This window comes from Arvicanthis niloticus, chromosome 12 (assembly GCF_011762505.2).
Source record: "Arvicanthis niloticus isolate mArvNil1 chromosome 12, mArvNil1.pat.X, whole genome shotgun sequence".
NCBI lineage: Eukaryota > Metazoa > Chordata > Mammalia > Rodentia > Muridae > Arvicanthis > Arvicanthis niloticus.
In genome coordinates this window covers 13,359,578-13,379,856 of record NC_047669.1, presented here as the reverse complement: position 1 = coordinate 13,379,856, position 20,279 = coordinate 13,359,578, and positions in this window count along the sequence as shown.

Sequence of the window (20,279 nt, the reverse complement as noted above, 5' to 3'; positions counted from 1 at the left end):
CAGGAAGCCTAAAGACAGTTTTAAATAAATTAGACATAGTCTTGAGCCTGAGTAGCATGAAGATGCGTACTGAGACATGAGGTACACAGGTAGCTTTCATTCCACTCCGGATAGCCATGGGGTATGGAAGCTCCCCAGCCACTGCTCCATAGGTTTCCACAGTAGATTTTCTCAGTAAAAGCAATTTAGAGTCACCTGAGAGCTTTTGTAACTTTCTGATTTTGAACACTGATTTGATCCTTCAAATCAGTAGCCCAGAAGCTGTCAGGAAGGAGTCTTATTTGAACTGGCCTGGACATGTAACAGCTGCCATGTGACAACTGACTGCTCAGTATCTGAAGTCCAATCTAGTCCAGTATTCTGTGTAAACTCACATGTAGAGACTTGGTAGTTTGCCTTTCATTTTTTTCTCTAAGGTCACCTTTTAATTCTCCGGTGTTGGGCTTTGCTTGTGTTTGATGTAGAAGATTAAAGGATTAAAGGCCCACAGAACCAATTGCTGTATTTCTTTGTACACAGCCTCCTTCCTTGCTAGTCTCCATTATTTTAAATTTATACCCACAATCACTCATACAAAACAAATACTGTATTGAAGATCAACTTTCTATTTAACAAAAACGTGTACTTGAGTATATGTACACATGGAGCCTGGGTTATTCTTATTTTATGTATTTTTTCGTGGAAGCTCTTAAACATTATTAGCCTTGCTTCATTTTTAAAGTAAATAACATTTCTACTGTTTTAATCTACATATTTCATCATTTCTGTGAACTATTGCCTTGATCTTTCCTACTCAAAAAAGAAAAAGAAGATACACACATACACACACAAACATATACACTTATACATACACGTACATAATGCACATACATGCACACATACAGAGATACACACACACACACACACACAGGTACAGACACACACTCTTATTGGTAAAAAGTTAGAAGTTTGAAAACTATCATTTCTTACATGATATGACTTACAGTATATATTACTCTAAGTAACACAGGGAGGAAGGGTGTCTCTTGAGTTCCTTTTCTTTTGAATCACATGGCCTTTAACTCAGGGTTCTGGTGCCAGATGCTCACTGTCACACAAGTCCACTGAGTCTATGGAATCAAATCTTTTGTCTCTGAATCCAAAGAATTAAATAGATCATAAATGTTAAGTTTCAGAAAGGATTAGAGCTTTGTAGGTGGCAATTTAAGAAAGAGTGACAAGGCAGAGACCCTGTGTACAGGAAGGAGCAGTTCCTGGGAAATAGGATGGTGTTGAGCTGGTAATCTGGAGGCTGAAACTAGGGTCAGGCATGAGGAAGTGGTCTTTCCAGTTGAACTACCCATGAGGTTTTCAGTTAGGGCACCACATCCTCATGAATAGCCTCCAGCCAGGGTGTTTATTTGGAAGAAGTGATAAGAAGGAACCATGAACCAGGACCTTCTTCTGTCATCCCTGCTGCATTGAGATTCCTGCTCTACCTGACTAGTTTATCTCCGAGCCTCATCACAAGGGGCCCCCTCCTTCAGGGTGTTTGTCAATTATTTTTTCTGCTTTCATTATTACTATAGAATCAAAACTGGCCTCAGACTAGCTGAGATCTGCCTGCTTCTATTCCCTAAATGCTGAGATTAAAGGCATCCTCCTGTCCACCACACCTGGCTTATGACCAAGCTTTTTAAATGTTTTTATTTATTTATTTATTTGTAAGTTTGTACCACGGTGCATACATGAAAGTGAAAAGATACTACATTAGTCAGGATTCTCTAGAGTCACAGAACTTGTGGAATGCCACTAACCATTAATGGAATTTATTGAAAAACTTAAAATCTGCAGTCTAACTCATCACTTGGAAGTTGTGAATGAGAAGTCCAAGAGCCTAGTAGTTGCTCAGTCCCATGAGGCTGGTGTTTCAGATGGTCTTCTCTAAAACCTGGAACCCTGAAGAAGTGAGATCCAACACATGTGTTGGCAAGTAAGTGCAAGCAGTCAAAGAAGAACAAACCCTTCCTTTTTCATTTTCCTCATGTAGGCCTCCAGCAGAAGGTATGGCCCAGATTAAAGGTGTATACCACCATGTCTGGACCTCATCTTTTCTTTACTTGGAACTTGGGGTATCCTAGACTGTCCTTGAATTCAGAGATCTGTTTGCCTATGTCTCCTCAGATTAAAGGCATGTACCACCATGCCTGGGCCTAAGTTTTTTATAACTACTATGCCTCAAGATCCAGACCGAAAGCTTGTGTCACACCATGTCAAGATCTGGATTCAAAGCCTGTGTCTTCCAGCCTCAAGATCTGGATCACAGATGTACTCACCGTTTCTGAATTGTAATTCACTCCAGATGTAGTCGATTTGACAACCAGGAAGAGCTTTTACAGATACCTTGCAGCAGTTGGTGATCTGGAGCTTGGAAATCAAATTCATATCTTTAGGCTTGGCAGTATGCACCTTTTCTAGATGAACTATATTACCAGCCTCTATGAAATCATTTAAAGAAGACACACAAGCAAATCCAGTCAGTGTCTTATAGGAAACAACATTCTAAATACAGTATGCACAAACGTCCCAGAGTCGAATCAGTCTACTAAATGTTCTAGAAAAAGTAGTGGCCAGGGTAGCTCAACTAGGTCAAACTAATGGTGGTGAGGAGGTGAAGAAAAAAAGAAAGAAAGAAAGAAAGAAAGAAAGAAAGAAAGAAAGAAAGAAAGAAAGACCAATCTAGACTGCAGAGGATATGGCAAGCATTCTAAGGGCTTCACCTTTCATTGTAATTAAAATGGAAAGACACTGTTAGCTTTTGTGCAGAGGAAATGCATGACAACATACATCAAAATGTCATAGCACCATTTTTCTTGTCCTGTTGAAAAATAATATAAGTCAAGACAGCCTCAGTGAATCCAGGCCGGAGGTGGCTACAATTATCCATGCGAAAGGTAGCGTGGGTCCGTTACAGATAGAAGAAAGAAGTGTTTAGAATCTAGACAATATTTTAAAGTAAGGCCAGAAGATATGGCTGATTTACTGAAAGCGAGTCATGAGGTTTTAAAATAACGACTTCCAAACTTGGCACTTGTGCAATTGATACAGAGCAGCTACCGTGGAACAAAGGAATGTGGAGGAGTGGGTTTTGAAGAGAAAGACCGAAGATCAATTTTATGCATGTTGAGTGTGTGATGTATATTGTACATCCAAGTAACACAAAGCCTAAGACAAGAGTGAAGAGGGCTAAAAAATGGAAAGAGTTTTCAGGAGGAAACAGAAATCAAACATGAATTTCACAGAATTCATCAAGCTAAAAATCTTCACTGATCTTGAGACATTTAGGTGGACAGCCATCTGTTACTAGGTTAAAATCCCAACAGGGCAGAGCTATAAACTCTATTGCCCATTTTGAATCTATCTTTACTTTATTTTCGATTTTTAGCCCATTTTTCTCCTAAGAAGTTCCTTGAAGACACTGATGTTTCTAAGATAGACTTGCCCCAGATGTGGCCCATGTTCTGTCTTAGACTACCTCTACCTTTTAAAACTAATATGACTTTAATGATCTAATATGACAGAAACTAGATATGCTCATCAAGGTATTTGGGGGAAGCCAAGATAGAGACTGTTGTGAATGTCTGTGCAAAAAGCAGAAGTTATGAGTAAGAGCCTTCCCAATCATTATTTTTCTTTGTTTGGTTGGTTGGAGGATTGATTTAGTAAAAATAGACATAATGTAATATTGCAGGTCTTATAGGCTCGCATATTGTTCTTTTGCTTGTTTGTTTTAATAACCATTTAAAGCAGTGGTTCTCAACCTGTGGATCACAACCACGTTGGGGGAGGGGTCAAATGACCCTTTCAGAGGGGTCACCTAAGACCATTGGAAAACACAGATAGATGTTTATATTATGATTCATAACAGTAGCAAACTTACAGTCATGAAGTAGCAACAAAAGTTATGGTTGGAGTCACCAAAACATAAGGAACTGTACTAAAGGGTCACAGCGTTAGGAAAGTTGAGAACCACTGACTTAAAATGGAAAAGAATCCTTAGTTTATAGCCCATACTAAAACTGGCTGAAGTCCAGGTTTGGATCACAGGCTCTGATTAACCTAACATGGACCAGGCAGACATGTGAGAAGAGATTTGGAGGAAAGGACACTTGTGTGGGACTGGTAAGAAGCCCTGTGAGTCCTGAAGACAGTCTAGAGAGTTCTAGTTTAAAGGATGTCCACAGTATAATGCATTAGACTGATATTGCCAGGCCCTCGCACCTCAGCTGTTGAGGAAGTATGTCTTCCACCAGAAAGCTACAGCCAATACCAGCAGTACCACACTGTAAAGCTGCAAATAGTCTGTCTAGATCCTCAGCTAAATAATAATGTTCACCTTCTGGTTCTCACATGAAAGCATGCAGAATTAACCAAATAGAGGTTGGTTTTTCCACCTTGTCAGGTGATCCAGCCTAGGTAATGCAGGGAAGAAGAGATTAGAGTGACAAAATAACATCAAAGCTTGGACACCTTCCATCTTTTTACGTTGTCATGCTTGGTTTATGGTTTTTATGCTTGTAGCTACTTTGGAAACACTACTCTGCGTTTACTCTATGTCTTCTTTTAATTAATTACTTTACTTCAGGATCCCAGCTTCCCCTCCTCCTCTCCTTCCAGTCCCTCCCTCTCCCCTCCCCCTACCCACATCATTTTCTCCTCAGAGAAGGAAAGTTTTCCCACCAGTATCAACCAGCCTTGGCATTGCAAGTTGCAGCAGGACTAGGTCCACCTTTTCCTGTTGAGCCTAGACTAGGCAGCCCGGTAAGAGAAAAAGGCTCCAAAGGCAGGCAACAAAGTTAGAGACAGCCCCTGCTCCAGTTCTTAGAGGTTCCGCATGAAGACCAAGTTGCACATCTGTTACATGTGTGTATCAGGCCTATGACTGTCCCATGTATGCTCTTTGGTTAGGCTCACAACCAAAATAAATAAATAAATAAATAAATAAATAAATAAAATTTCTTTATACAATGGAAGAAGAAGAGCAGGGAGAAAGCACAGAGGAATGAATAATACTTCAAAAAAAACCCCACTAATTTCTCAGAGACTTCCACGGAGAGTAGAGGGGCAATGGAATAGAATAGAGAGTCTAAATAGCCCAAGTCCACTTTGAGCTGTGTACGAGACAGTGTACAATTAGGAAATGAGCTACCCCCCCACCCCCCGAGGTAAACCATGGGGCAATTGAGTATCTATGTAGAATAATGGACTCTTACTGTAGAGCATATGTAAAATTCAATGTTATATGGGTGTTGTGGATTTGTCCTAATGCTACATCCATTATGTTAATTTGATCCCCCAAAATTGCATGAGAATCCACAGGTCCACATACAAGGTGCTGAGGGATCCTGCCCCCAATAGGTTTTGATTGGTAAATAACGTTGCTGGTGACTAGTGGCTGGGCAGGGACACAGAGGCTCGAATTTAGGATTCCCAGACAAGCGACTGAGTGGGGAGGAAGGAGACAGAATCACCATCTGGGAAAGGAGTAAATGTTACACCTGAGAGACGATGGACAGAGAACAGGGACATCATGTAGGTGCTGGAAACTCAACCAGAGACGGCTGGCTGCAGGTTTGGGCCTGGGGCAGCCAAGATGGAATATAGGTGTTTGTAAATAGTAACTCAGGAATATTGGAGGGGAGAGTGTGAGCTACATGAAGGTTTGGAAGTGTCCCTGTCATTAAACTGTTTAAGACATATTAAAATATAACGGCTGTGTGTGTGTGTGTGTGTGTGTGTGTGTGTGTGTGTGTGTGTTTCATTCGGGAACCCAGAACAAAGGGGTGGGTAGCAAGGGACACTGGCGACACCACCTCCAGGATGATTTGAGTTGAGTTAATTGACTTCAGCAACATATGGGTGAAGAACTTAAATAAGAAAACAAACCCTTAAAAATTTCAGATTGTAAAAGAATAGATTCCTTGTGTGGAGTAGAGAATTTTTCTCAGTAAACAAGATATGAAGATCATTAAAAATCAATTAGATGTATGTGAGAGCAAATGAGCAGCTTCTGCTTATGGAAAACAAAATAGGATCAGAAAAAAAGCTGTTGGAAACTGTGAGGGAAATGACCCCATAGCATATGATAAGCAATGGCTGGCTATGTAGAATGTAAGTAGAACATCACGGAAGCAATCCAAACATGTAGCAGAGTAAGAAGGTAAAGCAATGGCAGTCAGACATTTCACAAAGGATAAATGGTCCAAGAGCACAAAAATATGGAAATATGCTCTATCTTATTCATAAAAATAAAAATGTACAAAATTGTGTATTTTGACCAGAATCATATTTCCACTTGACTGATAAAAGTTAAGAAATCTGATGCTACAACATTCATAGGGAAAATGAATTAAAGATAGCAGTCTCTCAGGCCTGGGGAAGAGAGCTTGGAGAGTAAAGTGCTCACTGTACAAGCGTGAGGACTTAAGGTGCTCTCCAGAACCCATGTAAAGAAGCTAGGTGCATTGATGTTCACATATAATCCCAGTGCGGCCGAAGTAGAGAGGACTCTACAGGCTTGCTAGCCAGTCAGGCTAGTCAAACAGGCAAAGCTGCAGGCCAGTGAGACAACTTGTATCAAAAAATTAAATGGGGAACATTCAAGAAAGACACCAGATATCGGTTGTTGGCTTTTCACATGCATTCACACACACACACACACACACACACACACACACACACACACACACCCCAAATATAGTATGGAAAAGGCAGTAAAGTTTACTTTTAAAATAAAGATTCAGCAAGCATTCAGTTTTACATTTCCTTGGGTAGAATGGCTTCCTCCTTATGTTTGGCCACAGGCAAAGTTAGGATATTTTATTTCAACATTAGCCACATAGCTGTTTAACCCAGCCAGCTTCTGCCAGCCTCTGCCAGCCTCTGCCAGCCTCTGCCAGCCTCTGCCAGCCTCTGCCAGCCTCTGCCAGCCTCTGCCAGCCTCTGCCAGCCTCTGCCAGCCTCTGCCAGCCTCTGCCAGCCTCACCAGCTATGAAACGGTGACTAAATACACCAATTCACCTCACTAACAGCAATAATATGTGTCCAGTTTAATTCACAAATTCTGATTAAAAGATGTATAATGTATATGAATTGTTTTCCTAAACCAAAAATACCACAAATACGTAAGTGGTTACATTTCTTAGGTATATTTCTTTTGCGAAACAAAACATTTTGTATTTTGTAAATTCAGTTCTTTGAGTAGAGTCCTAATTTGGGGTATAATCCTTTAGTGTCTGTCTTTCAGAATAGAATAATATGTGAACTCAGTATTGAATTCCACATTGTAGAATTCCTGTACTTGCTATCACAATATACAACACATTTCCAGATAATATGACTTCAAGAAAAAAAAGGAAAACTACAAATAGAAAATCAAATATTAGTGTCTAAAGACTCTGAGTTTATCAATTGTCTCAAACATAAATGTGTTGCCTCTTTACCGAGAAAGGATCAGACAGTAAAAGAAAGAAGTTTACTAACATTTAGCAATTATTAGCATTTAGCTATTATTATCTGTTAGCTATTAGTTGATAATATTAGTATCATCAGTTAAATCTTAGGAACTTTAGGTTTTTAAAGTGGAAAGCATATGAAAGAACATGATGATGGGCTGAATGTTAATCACAGCAAAGTCCTTCTGTAGTATAGACTATTCTTAGAAGTTTGAACTGGTTGCTTTGGTTTCGTTTTGCTTTTGCTTTGTTGCAACCTTCTCTAATAAGCATGACAGAGTACACTACAGCATCTGAGATTTAGCTTTTTATCACAGCAAGACTCAAACTTTCTTCGGCAGACTAAGTCTCTTTTGAAACAAAACCCAGAGGGATTCAAACTCACACCTCAGGTTGAAAGCCAAGCTTCTCCCTCCACATCTGTGGGTGTTTATTGCCTAGATACTGAGACTGCAAAAAAGTTATAGACAGTCTAAGCAGATGAAGCCTAAATCGTCACCAATGGGCCAGAGCTCGGGTAGAGAGACACTGGTGTTTGTATGCCCCGAGTTTACTGGAGCAACTCCAACACATAAACATGACACTCACTGCTTGCCAGGTGGGCCTTTGAATCCCAACATTATCACCTCTGTCTCTTGAAAAGTGTTTTCCTTCTGGGTCTGGATTATTTCACCAAATAAAGTGTCTTGCAAGGTCATCCATGTTTCTAAACATCACTGCAGTTATATGTGGGCTGTACAATTAGCTCTGATCTGGTAGGAAAGGTGGCTAATTACCAGAGGTGAGGGGGTTGTCAATACTGTACTAAATGCTTCAAAATAGATAGAAGAGAAGTTTCTGGATTTTTTTTTTAACACAAATGAACTCATAGATGTCTGAAGCAATGAATTTGCTAAATAATATTTTTAAAAGATAAATGAATGCAAATGACAGGAATAATGGTGGATACTTACATACCATGGCTTCTAGGAACTCACTAGAAACATAGTGGATCTGTTTCATAGACTCTCCCACATCTTTAGAAGCATCTTCTCTACTTCGAAACGTTGGAGCATCTGTTCTTCTGCCTTCTGGCCCAGGATCATCTGACAGACCTTAGTGCTGCAGAATTATTAAGGGCTGATTACTCTGTCTAGGCAGATATAATCAGTCGACTATTCTGCAAGTGTGTCCTTTTCTGGACAGTAATTTGTCTGTAGAAGGAAAGTGGCAATTCTTGCCTAGTGGCTGTCTCACCACAACTGGAGTAACTCCAAGGATGCTCAATTTCTTCTTAGAGTTTAACATAGGAAGCTGTCCGGAGCAGACAGGTCTCTAATGAAAATGAACATTAATACTGAAATGCGAGTGTCCAGGTGTTCAGAGGTCTCTATAAATTGGCTAAGTTTTAGAAGCTATGCTTGGTGCTTCCCACAATTATAGTCAACTCAGTCATTCTGGATTTCTGATGGGGTTGAAAACTTATAGCTATTACTTTGAGAGAAAAGATCTGAGTGTATGGTCATCAGCTGACATTCATCCTAAAGCCAAGGAAAAAGCCAGGTTCAGAACTAAGTGTTTTAATTAGGATAGATGACAGAGGTGCTGGTTAGTCAACAAAAGGATGGACTGGGTATTAGGACTATCTTGTACCTCACTGGTACAAATAGGCACAATTATGCTCTAATTGTATTTTGAGAGAAAAGTTTCCTTTTAACAGGAAGGGTGATGTGTAGGAGGAGCTAAGGTGGGAGGAGTACTGAGAGGAAGAAAAGGAGTAAGAAGAGGAGAAGAAGAAGGAGAGGAGAAGCTAGGTGATGAAAGAGAGATAGAGGGGGGAAACAGGGAAGCAGATGTTTATGTATCTCCACCAGTCAAAGATAGTTGATATATCTAGGTTGGGTAGTGGGTTACACCTCTGATTGAACAATACCAAACTTATAAAGCCTATGATTAACATTTCTTAAAAAAATGTATAAATGCAAAAAGGAAAAGGGGGCATGGGATAGGGGTTTTCTAAGGGGGGGGGGAATGGGGAAACGGGATGGTATCTGAAGTGTAAATGAAAGATCTAATAAAAAAAAAAACAAAAACAAACAAACAAAAAAAACAAAACAAAAAAAAAAAGAACACAAAAAAAAAAAAAAAAAAGAAGCATCTTCTCTTACTCTAGTCTAAACTAATGTTCTCATAGCGGCTCCCATTTAGTTCCATCCTCTGTGCTCACACAAGGCAGGTGTTATCTTTGCATCACATCAGCTTCTCTTGGAGATGAATACAGACCTTCCCCATGTCCCTCCCTACCACATCTCCCCACTGTCCTGGTGAGATGAGGATTATGTCATCTTCTGATCACACTTCTCAGGTCACAGGCTTGCCTGAAATTCAGAAGCAAGGGAAAGCACAATACTGTGGCTGTAATCTGCTCGGACATGAAAAGCTTATTCACTAGTTTTTCAAAGGAAGAATTATGTAAAAAGTAGACAGTTCTAGTAACCATCAATGATGCCTCATGTCTATAAACCTAGCATTTGGATATAGAAGCAGGAGGTTAAGAGCATCATAAGTTTGAGGACAGCTTGTGTGACATAGTAAGATTCTATCTAACTTAGGGTGAACTAGCCAAAAGTTAAAGAAGGAGAGTAAAATCTGAAAAATAAAAAAATAAAAATCTTTTAGATTTTTTACTTATACATTCTCGCAGCTTATCTATCTGCCAGTAATTTTACTTTTTAAGCTATTTTTACTAAATGACTTTTAGCAGTTTTATACTTGTATAAAATGCATTCTAAGTACTCTCACATCTTTTCACATATCCCTCCCATCTCTTTCCCACATTCGTGTCATTTTGTTTTGTTTTGCGATACACTTAATTTTTAACCAGGGCTATTTGAGTGATCATGAGGTTGGAACAATTCATTAGAGCTTAGTGGACACACAACTGAAGACAATGACTGCACTCCCCTTAGAACCTAACGGTAGCCAATAGTTCCAAATGGAAAGATAAGATCCCCTATCTCCATGATCCCTTCCCTGATCCATAATTGACAGTTGACAGGCCCAATCTTGGGCAATCATAGTGCAAACAAATGTAGCTCCTTTGAGATTATGATTTCAATGACTGGGCCATGCCCAGATGATAGCACCATGCCAACTTTGTTAAATAACAATGAGAGCCTAGGACCTTCCCAGCCATAGGTTTCTGACTATATTCACCATTACCACACAAGTTTTCTATTTTGCAGCAAACCTCCAATCCAACCGGAGAGTGGATGGTTACCTCTATAACAGGTATAACACTATCATGCCAGTGGGCACATTTTGCCTGGCAGATTAATATAATTTGCAGAGTTCACAGCTATGTATAATCATTGATACCATGTTTTCCTCATTTAGCAACCTGCACAGGTCACTAGGAAAACTAACCAATAAAGAGGAAGCTTTCAGCTCAGCCTCAGCTTGAACTCTCTGTATCTTGCAACCAATGGGTAATTTCTTCAACAATTAGGTCTTACTGACAACTTCTGGTGTGCATCCAGGAGGAATGGCAAAAGACAGTTTTGTTTTACTTTTTTTTTTTTTTGTTCTGTTTTGTTGATTTCATTTCATTTTGGTTTGGTTTTGAGGACCTTTGAGGCTTCTGTGACCAGTAACATCTAGAATGGTTTCTGGCACCTGGTGTGTGATTTTTGTTCAATACCCATGGGAAGGAGCAGCAATATCCAGCCATGCATGATTGCTTCCTTCAACGCTCATTCATGGTAAAGTCTCCAGAGAGAACAGTGATGGAGGAAATGTTCAGCATAGTAAAAGCTATATGTACACAAACACATAGCCAACATTATGCTAAATGGAAAAAAACTGAGAAAATCCTATTGAAATCTCTTATATGACAAGGTTGTCAACTCTCACCACAACTGTTAAATATGATAAAGTCGTAGCTCCAACAATAAGACAAGAAAAGGAAATAAAAGGGATACAAGTAGAAAAAGAAGAATTCAAAGTATCACTGTTTGCCAATGTTGGAATTTTACCTATTATAGACCCTAAAGATTCTACCACAGAACTCTTAAAATTGGTAAATACTTTTATTTACAAAATTAACCTAAAAATCAGTAAACTTTCTATATGTAAGTTACAAACACACTGAGACTGAAATAAGGGAAACAATCCAATCCCAATAGCTGGAAAGTCATAAGCAATCACAAAATCCTTTCAATAAACATTACCAATGAAGTGTAAGAGTTGTACTTTAAAATTCTGAAGAAATTGAGGAAAATATTCAAAGACCATGAGTTAAGATACTGGAAAATACATATATTTGGAAAATGACCATCCCACCAAAAGCAGTTTACAAATTCAATCCAAAACCAATAAAATCCTTATACCATTATTCACAGAAATAGAAGAAAACAACCTTAAAATTCATATGGAAAGACAACAGGGCCCTGACAGTCAAAGCAATTCTGAGCGAGAAGAACACGGCTATCATCATCAGAATACTCAATCTTTAGTTATACGACAGAACCATAGTAATGAAAACAGCATAATATTAACAGAAAAGTAAATGTACAATCAATGGGATTTAAGACCTAGGTATAAATCCATGTAATTACACCTGCCTACATTTTGAAATAGATGACAAAAATGCAAGCTGGAGGAAAAATGACATTGCTAATAAATGATAGAAATACTAGCTTTCTACATGCAGAAGAATGAAATTAGACACTATCTCCCATTTGGGATTAAAAATAAACTTCAAATGCATCAATAATCTTCACAGAAAACCAGAAACTATGAAGTCACTAGAACAGAAGGCAGGAGTAAGCAGTGATACTGAGGTAAGTGCTTTCCAAATAGGACTGTTTGCTGTGGAAATAAACTTAACAATCAACCTCTGTTAGGTGAAAGAAAGCACACAACTGAGTGAAGAGACAAACTACGGAATGGGGAAAAAATGTTTGCCAATGCACCTGATAGAGGTTAATTTTCCAAATAAACAACTAAAAGCAAAATCAAGAAAACAACTCAATTCAAAAAAAAATTGGCTGACTCATATGTTGCTAGGTAGCATAGGTATAGGGGATGCCCTCCCCTTGCCATCTGCCGTAGTTAGGAAAGCTTGTCCCAGGGCATGATAGCTGGAGAGCTAGCCCTACCCCACACTGGCTATAGTACTCAGGAGACCAGGCCCCACATCTTGTCTGGGCAACACACTGCACCCTGATGGCAATAGGACACATGAGCCAATACTGAGGGAGTGAAAATTGGAGAGCTGTCCCAGCCCCTCACAGGCTGCAGCATGTGGGAGAGTGGGCTCTGTGGCTTGACTGGGTAGCACAGTGGAGCTGTCTCTGGTGGTGTGCCTGCAGATTAGCCCCCCAAGCCCCCCAAGAGCAAGAGAGCAGGAGAGTTGATGCCTCCAGCTGATGGAGACATTGGGGTGCCTACCCAGAGCAGTGTTGGAAAGCTCACCCTGGTGGTGCAGATAAGAGAGATTGATCAAGTAGGCTAACCAGCTCTGCTACTGCTCAGGTCTCAGGGATGGCCCACCCCAAAGTCTTATATTATCTGTAAATGGGTAGGACATATGAGTGGGCCAGTCTTGCTGTTCCAAAGCTGCAAGGTATCCATGACACAAGGCAACAACAGGATAACAGAGAAGAGTCCTGATGAGGATCCAATGTTGACGGTGTCAAAGAAGCCAGATATCTTGAGCCAGACCAATGACTCATTGCAATGAACATTTGCAAGGGAAGATGTATGGACAGAGAGATATATTGTGGAACACACTATAGCATACAACAGTTTCCATGATGAGATGTTTTCTATGCTTTGGCTTTTTTCTTTGTGTGTTTTTTTTTTTATCTTGGGAGAAAAGTTGCAAGTGTAAAGGGAGGATAGGAGGGGAGATGAGTGGGACTGGAGTACCTGATGTGAAACTCACAAGGAACCAATTAAAAGGTTTAAAAAAATGTTTATACATCTGAAGAGAGAGTTCACAGAACAAAATCACAAATGGTTAAGAACACTTTTTAAAAAGCTCAACCTTATTAGTCATCAGGGTAATGTACATTAGAATTCCACCGAGATCTCCTTTCATCCCTGTCAGAATGACTGTCATCATGAGATTAACAAATGCGTATGAGGATCTGGAGAAAGAGGAACACCTATGGATGGTAGCCACTTTGGAAATAAGTCTGGAAGTTCTTTAGAAAGCTATAAACAGAGCTACCATAGGAGCAGCTCCAAGTTCCTGGGCACATACTGAAAGGATTCTGTATCCTACCCCAGATAGATGTTTGTCACTGTTCTAGTCACAATGGCCAGGACATAAAATCAGCCTTGGTGTTGATCAACTGATAAATGGACAATGAAAACATGGTACATTCCTACATACATGCATACATACATGCATACATACATACATGCATATATACATACATACATTCATACATACATACATACATGCATACATACATGCATGCATATATACATACATACATGCATACATGCATACATACATACATACATACATAGACGCAAAAGAATTTTATTCCTGTGAAAAAAGTATAAAATTTGTAAGTAAATAGACAACTGGAAAAATCAACCTGAGTGAGACAACCCAGCCGCATAGAGATGAATGTTATACACTATCTCACATACGTGTATATCCTAGTTTTTAACTGATAGATCTATGTGTCTCACTTGGGGGTTCTGTGGAAGTCACTGGAGTAGACCTCAATCGAGAAGTGGTAAAAGAATACAGATGATATGAAAGTAGACAGAAGACTATTGGGCGTGGAAATGGTTAGGCAAGGTTGTGGATCAGAGCTAACCACAGCAAAGGGTTAGAAAAAGCCCTATGGAAACTGACTTTGTAAGCCAATTTTACTCTTAAAAAAAACTAAACCTCAGATGTGAATAGCACTTCCCTGTATTACCAATTTCTCCTTGTTCACTTTCTGCTAAAATGTCCTCTTGAAATTGGAGAAATCAAGTTTGTACTTGCTACTGGCTATCTTTCATAATATTGAAAGATGCCATGTAAGCTCTTATAAGAGCGATGTCATCAATAATCTTACTCATCCAAGTGGTAAGATACGGGTTACAATAGCAACATGGACGTTACTGTGAAAAATTCATGGATTTCTGCTGAGATATTAGGTCCTCTCAACATTTGCCTGGCACTGTAAATCTGACTAAGAACCCATGACTGGGGAGCTGACAATACCGGGGATGAATCTACCACTATTATTCTCCTAAATGGACATAATGTCAAAGTGTCCTCTAAATTGCTATCTCTCATAGATCAGTGCAGCTATGAGACCCCATTAGAGAAGGGTCTTTGTGGAACAGAAGGTAGTTGATGCAGAAATTCCTAACTGATCAATGTGCAGAGAATAAATGTTAGCAGAGTGATCATCCAGAAATGCAATGTTAGTATCACGTCATTGCCCTCAAAGCTCAGGGAACGTCACAGAAGAGGGAGCAGAAAGATTAGGAAGATTGTGAAGGCCAGAGGTAAAGGAGGGCTGGAGCCAAATGGTGCTTTCTGGTCATGGCAGGGCCACTAATTGTTCTCATGGACTTACAGGATCTGTGGTTGGATGCTAGCTTGTTTTATTCAACTTGACCCATGCTAGAGTCATCTGAGAGAAGGGAGACTCAGTTGAGAAAATGCCTCCAAAGCATCGGGCTATAGGCAAGCCTGAAGGTCATTTTCTTATTTAGTGATCATTGAAGGTGGTCCTGGATTCTATGAGAAAGCAGGCTGAACAAGGAATGAAGAGAGAGCCAGTAAGTATCACTCCTCCATGGCCTCTGCATCAGCTCCGTCCTGCAGGTCCCTGTTCTATTTGAATTCCTGCCCTGACTTCCTTCAGTGATATTGTACAAGCGTACTCTTTTCTCTCCGACTTCCTTTTAGTTATGGTGCTTCAGAGCAGCAATAGAAAGAAGATCTAGGACAAGTTGCTTGCATGAGACCTGCAGGAGATCAAGCCTGTGAACATGGAATGGGAGGGAATTGTGGATACCCACCCCTAAGAGACCAACTCTGGGCAGTTGATGATGTTTTGAAGAAACAGTAGTCAGTATTCTTTAAGGATACGGCTACTGGCCAACCATGGTAGGTGGTTGGCCAAGCCCCCAGAAGAATATAAGCAGAACAAAATTTGATGCAATTAAATATGGGGGAAAGGTTGGATGTTGTTTAAAAGCAAAGAGAAAGAATTTAAAAGGACACAAAGTAGGGGTGGTAAGTATGGAGGTAGAGACAGATCTGGAAAGAGTTATAGAAAGTGAATGCAACCAAAATACATTGTATGAAATTCTCAAAGAATTAATTAAAAAAAATTATGCCTTTAATTTTTTTACAGACTAGACCAAGAAAAGGATTTACATGGATGTATGCTGTCATTGAATGTGCTATAAAGAAGGAAGTAGATCTAAAGAACAGGATCCTTGACAAGCACATGTGAATCCCTTGAGAAAACTCTCTTATATATGAATTATTCTGGGAAACATATAAAGAGCTTCTCGTGCTAGACCCACATCTTACAAAACTTGCAGATGCAGAGATTGATATGAGAAAGGACATTCCAGACAGAACAAGTTGCAGAGCACACTCCAAAGAGGTGGATGCCACAGGCCAGCTGAGGGGATAGCTAATGAGGCAGAGAGAGAGAGAGAGAGAGAGAGAGAGAGAGAGAGAGAGAGAGAGAGAGAGAGAGAGTTGGTCACTGAGAGAAAATAACTGAAGAGTCTCAACCCTTTCCCTGACTCTCCCACCACACTGTTGTTAATACTTAACACCAATCCTGTGACTAGGGAGAGTAATCCCAATAAGCATTTGACTGGAAGTCAGGGTCATTTTTAGAGCAAGAGAGAACCCCGTTTATGCACTTCCTAGACCTGAGGGTAATTTCACAGAGTAAATAACGTGCACAGGGTTTGTTTATTTGTTTTACTTTTTTTTTTTAGGATGAGGTCTCATATAATCCAGGTTTGATTGAATTGGCCATGTAGCTGAGAGTGACCTTGCTCTTTCTGTTCCCATCCCCCAAGCTCACCACCATACCTGGCTAAATCACCAGACTCCTCATTTCAGTTATTTCTGAGGGGAAAAACAGTACTTACAGAGCTGAGGGGAAGCTTCAGAAAGGTTTTACTAGACAACTTCTGCAATCTTGCGTGTCTAGTGTCTACTTCGCCTTTCAGTAGCGGCACTGTGGTTTGTCTGAGAAACCCTATCTTCTTCACTTTTGCGAGTGTGGTTGGAATGGTACCTCTACCACTCAGCCCCAACTCAGAGGCAAGAGCATCATTCTATCTCATTCCTAGTGGAACTACAGAAATCTTTACCACTATACCTGTGCCATGTAGGGGAACAATGTGCTTAGGAATCAGCATACAGTTTTTATACCTTTATTTCATTGCAATTAGAGTCTTTTGACTTTTGTTCTTTCTGAAGGACATTTAACCCATCAGCAGATGCTGTTGACTCTGCCTTCGGGATTTCTTAGGAATCTGACCATTTCTCTTTAACACCTCTGTGGAATCATGACACTCCCCACCTGGGCCATTGGAACAATTCTCAGCTGATGTTGGGAATTTTGGCCTTAACTCCCATAGCCTTTTGTCTACACAACAGCGGCAACCTTTGTAGATTTGGCTTAGATGATTCTTTCGTCATCCTGCTGATCACTAGTCTCTGTATTTCCAACAGAGTTAAAATAAGATCTGTCGGCATTTACTTCCCCATTCTTGGGTCTTAACATTTCTTCTTGTCTCCTCCTACGTCAGCTGTTCTTTACTCTGAGAAGCAAGCAAGTCTCCTAAACTTGCCTTGTTGCTCCCAAGAGAATCTCACACATTGTGTATCAACAAAGGCTGATCATACAAAGTAGCCTCTCAGCACACTCTATGTCATTTCTCTGCTTTCTTTATCAGTGTAGTTTGATAAGCGTAAAAAATACAGTATTCTTTAATCACATGCAAGGCTATGCTTGATTGTCCCATGATAATGAAGATTTTATAAACAAGGGACTTCATTTTTTTATTTTTAGTTATTATTGTAACATGTTTAGAACAAGTTTTATCACCTAGTAGAGATAAAATAATGATTAGTAATAAATTAATAAGTATTGATTTTGTTAATATAAGCATATAACCAGGTTGAACTAATGAAATCACATCCGAGATCTCTTATTAAGATACCTGTTAGGAAAGGAATCTTTCTTTGCTTAGAAGTTATTAGATTAAAAGAGAAAAGCAGAGGCTGGGGAGTGGTTCAGCAGTTAAGAATGTGGCTCGTTTTCCAAAGGACCAGGATTCAGTTCCTAGCACCCACATGGCAGCTCATAGCTGTCTGTACTTCCAGTTCCGAGGGATCTGACACCATCACACAGACATACATGCAGGAAGAACACCAACAAATATGAAATAAAATTAAGTCATCAAAAAAGGGAGAAAGCCTTTGTCAAAACAAAACATAGCCAAAGCAGTAACAGACCCACACGAAGTCATTTCTGCAGGTAAGAAAGAACTTGGATTCTTTTAATCATCTTCTGATACATAATATACAGAAAGCCTGGCAGATTCAATATAAGCATATTGGAGCTTCAGTTATAAGACCTAAGGCCACTCTCATGCAGACTGTTGCTGTATACACTCAGTACTTTTTTTTTCCTAAGGAGTGGGAAAGAGCCTGAGGATGAGAATAAGTAACCTTGTACATCTAGAGGCATTTAGAACTCGGATGTTTTCAATTGTGTTCAAGACTAAATGCTGAGTGCTCTTAAATGTGCTTTTGTTTTCATGTTTGCCAGATAATTCTCAAAGAATCTTGCCTGATATACTCACTCCTCTCCAACAATAAGTAGACCAGGACCTGGAAAAAGCCCACACTCACAAAATTCTTGATGGGGCCAAATCCAAGCTTGGCTCTTGTGAGCCTAAACCCTGGCTTTTCCACTCTGCTGCTTAGCTGGGGCATGGATTCAGGTTATCCTCTGAACTCTGGGTGTGCGTTTAAGAAACATTGTTTTCTAGCCAGGAATCCTAGGAAACTAAGTAGATTGAGATGAAGTAGCCGGTGTTATTTAGACTTTTTAAATCTAAACTGCTACCTCACTGTAGGGGAATCAGCTTAGAAAAAAAAAGAAAGTGTCTTCTTCCAAAGAAAATACTGGGTTTAATCCTCTCAGTTTTACTTAAGATACAGGTTTACTAGGGAAAAAACAGCCTTTTTATAAAGATTTGGGTTTTTTTTTCCCAAAATTTCTTACATTTTTGCTTTGTCTTGGTTTTGTTGCAAGTCATATGTCTTTTAAATGCCTGCATGTTGATGAACACAGACCAGTCATTGTCTGTACCACCACTTAACAGCCTTTACAAGATCATCACAGAATACCAGAGAACTACAAAAAAGTTTCTTGCTCAATTCCTGGGTACGGTGGTCAGTGGGTAAGCCATATTCAGTGAATATGAAAACCAAATGCTTGGAATTTGTATACAGCTGTAATAGCTATTCCTGGTTGTCACCTTGATTATATCTGGAATGAACTACAATTCAGAAATGAAGGACACACTTGTGATCCAGATCTTGAGATTGGAAGACAGGTTTCTGACCTGGATTTTGATGTGGAGATTGTTCATGGAATAGTGGCCATGAAAATCTTAGGCCCAAGCAAAGTAGCCAATTCTAGGAGACTGAGGCAAGCAGATCTCTGAATTCCAGGTCAGCCTGGGACAAAGCAAGTTTTAAATCCAGGGAGGGTGGTACACACCTTTAATATGAGCCACGCCTTCTGCTGCAGGCCTACATAAAGACATTGGAAGAAGGAAAACTCACTCTTCTTCAATTGCTTGCACTTACTTGCTGGCACAACTGCTAGAATCTGCTTCTACAGAAGACCATCTTAAACAACTAGCCTTGTGGATTTGAGCAACTACTAAGATCCTTGGACTTCCCATTCCTAGCTGCCCATTGTTGGGTTAGCTGGACTATAGACTGTTAAGTCATCACAATAAATTCCCTTAATATAGAGAGACATTTCATAAGTTCTGTGACTCTAGAGAACCCTGACTAAGACAGCAGTGAACATCTGTATGAGAGTGGCCTCATTTATAACTTTGGATCTTTGATGTGTAGATACTGGATCCCCAAGCTTTCTGTATATTACATATTAGAAAATGATGAAAATAAAGCTAAGATGGTGAGTGTCCACATTGTGTTTTAAGCTTACTGGAGAAGGCAAGCATTTCCCGACAGACTTTCTGCTTTAGTTTGTTTGTTTATTGTATTTTTTTCAAAACGTGTTACTCTGTGTAGTCCTGGAACTTGCTCTATAGACCAGATTGCCCTCAAACTCACAGACATTTGTCTGCCTTTGCCTCTGCCTCTGCCTCCTGAGTACTGGGATTAAAGGTGTGCCCCACCCACCATGCCTAAAGCTCTGTTTTAATTCTCACAGTTGTGTTCTTACTGGTTTTTTTGAAATGCTTCAAAATTCTACTTAAGTCAATTTTTACCTGCACTGTGACTTGCAGATTAAACTATTTAATACAACAAACAGAATGTAGGAGAAGCCTGGCTCTGTCAGAACCAGTAAGTTGGTATTTGAAGTAGAGTTAGTGTTCAGGGTAGAGTGACACATGTCCACAATCTCAGCATGTAGGAGTCAGAAGGAAGAGGAACAGTTGCCAGCTCCAGCTACACAGAGAGTTTGTGGCTACCCTGAGCCACATATGATAATGTCTCAGAAAACTTTTTGTTTTTCTTTCAATGGGATTGTTTTAAAA